The sequence below is a fragment of the Capsicum annuum genome, chromosome 12 (genome assembly GCF_002878395.1).
Source record: "Capsicum annuum cultivar UCD-10X-F1 chromosome 12, UCD10Xv1.1, whole genome shotgun sequence".
NCBI classification, from domain to species: domain Eukaryota; kingdom Viridiplantae; phylum Streptophyta; class Magnoliopsida; order Solanales; family Solanaceae; genus Capsicum; species Capsicum annuum.
In genome coordinates this window covers 13,444,172-13,448,440 of record NC_061122.1, presented here as the reverse complement: position 1 = coordinate 13,448,440, position 4,269 = coordinate 13,444,172, and the positions used below count along the sequence as shown (strand labels likewise).

At 36.0% G+C, this 4,269-nt stretch overlaps 1 pseudogene; it reads right to left on the bottom strand.

The window, feature by feature from the left end:
* Nucleotides 1-285: 285 nt before the first annotated feature.
* On the bottom strand, nt 286-3,053 carry LOC107849451 (annotated as a pseudogene).
* Nucleotides 3,054-4,269: the final 1,216 nt, after the last annotated feature.

Genomic DNA, 4,269 nt, shown 5'->3' with positions numbered 1-4,269 from the left:
TGCTTACAAAGTGGGGTCTGAGAAGGATAAAATATACACAGTCTATATCACTACCACTGCTACTGCTTTTAACTAGACAGACCATTTCTAATAGACCCAGCATAAGGCAATAACATTCTAAATGACAAAGGAGTAATAGAATGAAAATATTAACAATAAAACAGTATTCCTTTTATTTATTTGTTCTGCCAAAATGCCTTACAAAGTATAACAAAACTGTAAGATAAATTAGACTTCACATTTGTCTTCCTTGACTTCTTGAATCATTTCACCATGCTTTACACCTTAGTACCACTTTGCACATGTTATATAAGCAACAAAATATAAGATTGTCTAGCCAGCTAACAGAAAGTAAAACCTGTCTAGATGACCCTCGTTGAGATTTCCTGGGATCCATCCAGATTCCAGACATGTTATCAGTTGCAGAAATTTTCATCACTATACTCACAATTAAGCTGCTCGCGTAGTTTTCAAGTGCTATTGATGTCATGCACAATGAAGTTTTTGAGACAAAAATCTAGCTGCCCTACGTACATGGACACTTCCGAAGTTCCTATCAGAGAGTATTGAGGAACATTCCAGAAGTTGCTTAGAGAGCTTGAGCCTTCGCAATGTGTGCAGTCATCTTTAGTGTTCTTGATCCTGTAGTACTCCACAATTGTTGCAGTAAGCATTGTCATCGCAGCAATGACAAGTCCGATACCCATCCGTTGAAGTTGAGTTATCCTTTAGGCCTCGCCCTTGATCTTGTTAAAATTTTTCACTAAAGGATCAATGACTCGACGGTAGTGGAGTACTAAACTCGCTACGCTCGTGATGTCAAAGGTAGGCATACTGGCTGGTTGAATTCTAAAGTTTTTGATTGTTGTCTTCATGGCGTCACCTTGCTCAACAAAGATTGATGCCAATTGGGTGAATATAATGGAGTAAAGCAAAGTACATAGCCAAATTGGTAAGAACCACAAGATGCACTTAACCTCTTCAACTTGTGAAATAGGGCAGAGGCACTATGGGTTGCGATTACGCTGCTTCTCATTGTCAAGTTCATTGGATGTGAGCAGGGCCGCTCTATCTAAGAATCTGCGGTTCAACAAAGATTTATTAGTGTATCTTAGAATGGGAAAATACAGAGTCATACGTTAAGCATATTTGTGAATTTTTTGAATTGGACATTAGTGCTTTGTATGCAGTCTTACCTTGTATTTATACCAGAGGCTATTTCCAAGGCTTGAACCCGTGACCTTCTGGTCACATGGCAGCAACTTTACCAGTTACTCCAGGGCCTTTCTCGAACACCGCGTATAGCGGTATGTTTAGTGCACCGGGATGCCCTTTTTTTTTAGACATTAGTGCTTTGGTACTCACTTGAAACTATAGGTGTGGAGCATTTTTATACTAGCGGTTTAGGATCTCTCATCATTGACTTCAAAAAATACGTCTTTGTTCTCTGGAGGTTCTACTCTCCACTTCTTCGATGCAGAAACTATAGCCTAAGAAAACCTGGTTGTAGGGTTGCCACTACACCTGAAATGCCTATACTTGGTGGTGCCACCAATTAATAGTGCCAATCCAGCAAAGGCAAACCCAGCATATTCCCAGAAACCAAGAGCCCACATACCATCATGTTGCGTACTATGTAGTTTTGATGGTTGACAAACTGACACATGAATGAAACATGTTACTTGAGCTAGTGCACGCATAGGAAAGCAGATTTCTAGTTTCACTGATAAATGCAGACAAGATTACTTAAAGACAGGAATGAATAAGAAAGATTAATTTTGATATACTCAAGTTACTGATCATGTGGGGAATATAACAAGTCTAATTTAATTCAAACACTTAATGATAAGGGAAAGCAAGTTGAGTTGAAAAAGGAGTCCTACGTGAAGAAGGAGTTTCACTTCTAAGTATATCTTGAAAACTCCTATGGGTGGGTGGAGAAAGATTCCGATAAATTAATATGTGTTTATTTAAAGAGTTGGAGTTTTACTACAACACTAAGGAGACAAGAGTTGGAATTGAAGAAGGAGTCTCACTTGAAGTAGAACTCTATGCAATGTGAGTTTTGATTAAAGGAGAAGTTTGAAATAAAAAATGACTCTTTGAAGAGTTGTGCTTAAATAGAAGATGCATCAGTCAGAATAATTTACACACTTACAAAGCAAAAAAGCACAATTGACAGATTGACTTTACGAAGTGCTACTCAATCACTGAAGAAACACATTGAAGAACCTGGTCCTAAGTATAGAATCCAGCTAAGAGTTTTAGCGTTGATTTTTAGAGTTGTTAATTGTGTTTGAACTATTGATATAATATTAGTTTCAGTGTGTTATAAACTGAACTAGGATCTAGTATTCTAGTTGGGGAAAACTCAGAGACTTTGGGAACGCATACCTTGGGAGGTGTGTGTAGTTAGGAAATAAAGTTTGTAATTTCTACTCATTGTGTTAAAGGAATTAGAGTTTATAGTTCCTATTTGTTGGTTACAAGAGTTTTGTAATCAGTCGTTGTTGAGGATCAAAGTTATTTAGTGAAGTTGGGGTTAAATCCTATAGAGGTACAAGTCATGGTTTTTAACACCTTTTTGAGCTGGGTGTTTTCCACGTAAAATTCACTATGTTCTTTATTTACAGTTTTAAAGTTTCCTTAGAACATGTCAGGTAATCCGTTTCATCGATAGGCAATAGTTAAGCAAAATTAAGATAATCAGTAGGGCACAAATTCTTAACAAGTGGTATCAGAGAGAGGTTTTCTTAAAAAGGGATAGCACCAAAGACATAGATCAATATGATAAATTCTGCACCACCTACTGGTAACAGTGAAGGCCAATCCACTATTATACCTCCACTCTCTGATGGTTCTCACTTTATTTGGTGGAAAGCTAGGATGGAAACATTTCTTAAAAGTGTAGATTATGAATTATAGGATAGAATTATTGATGGACCAACATTTCCTATGAAGACAGTGGATGGAGAACAAGTGAAAAAAGTAAGGAGTGAATTCACCTCGGAAGATTGTGTTGCACTACAAAAGAATGCAAAAGCCAAAAACATTCTCGTTTGTGGTCTTGGTCCAACCGAGTACAATAGAGTGTCTAATTGCAACACTGCTAAAAAAAACTAGGATGCATTGGTGAATGCACATGAAGGCACTATCCAAGTAAGAAAATTTAAAATTGCATTACTTTTCACTGAATATGAGGCTTTCGAAATAAATAAAAATAAGTCACTATAACAAATGATAACTAGTTTAACTTTGTTTGTAAATGAGTTATCATCTATAGGAAAGGTTTTATCTACTGAGGAACAGATAGAGAAGGTCTTGAGAGTCCTACCAAAGTCTATATGGAATGTCAAAGTTACAGCCATAAGAGAAGCTAAGGATCTCACTAGAATGTCCCTTGATGAGTTAGTTGGTAATTTGAAGACCTATGAGATGGAAATGGAAGATCTAAATTATAAGACATCTGAAAGTGATGAATCAAATGATGAAGAAGATGATGAAACTGCTCTAATGGACATTAGAGATTCAGACATGGAAGAAGATGATGGAAACTTTGAGGTAAGTATTCTTGAACTCAAAGAGAAGTGGCATTTATTTTCTAAAAAGAAACTTGTTTCCTTAATAAGTGCTATAATTGATGAGTTCCAAGAATTAACTTTTGATAGGGATAATTTATTCAAAAATCTTGCAAGTCTCAAGTTTGATTTTATTGATCTAGAAACTTGTAAGAACACTGTTGAAAAGGAAAACTACACTCTTAAGGAACAGGTTAGCATACTTAATTCATCAAACCTGACTCTCAAATCTAAAATTTTAAAACTGATTCTTTTTGAAAAAAGAAAAAAAAACTCAAAAGTGATGAACAAGACAATATTGACCTTGAATTGACCAAGTCCAAAGAAGAATGTAGTTGATGAAAAGGAAAAAGTGATCAAATTAATTCAAGAAATATTCCCCACATGATCAGTAACTTGAGTATATCAAATATAAGAAATGACCCAAGCTTGTCTGCGTTTCTAAAGTTAACCCTTGATTTGTTTTGCAGGTGAGAGTGAAAGGAGACAAGAAAAATTAGTACATATATAGAGCTTGCTCAAGACATAATACTGGGAGAAAATAAAGTTTCTTTCACTCACCACATTTAAAGGAGGAATGGATCTTTTGGAGATGGTAAAAATAAAAAAAAGGGTGATAGTGAAACTGATGAGCATGCACAGGAACCTGTTGTACTACGTAGTCCAACTGTTGTACAAATTGAGGGCATAT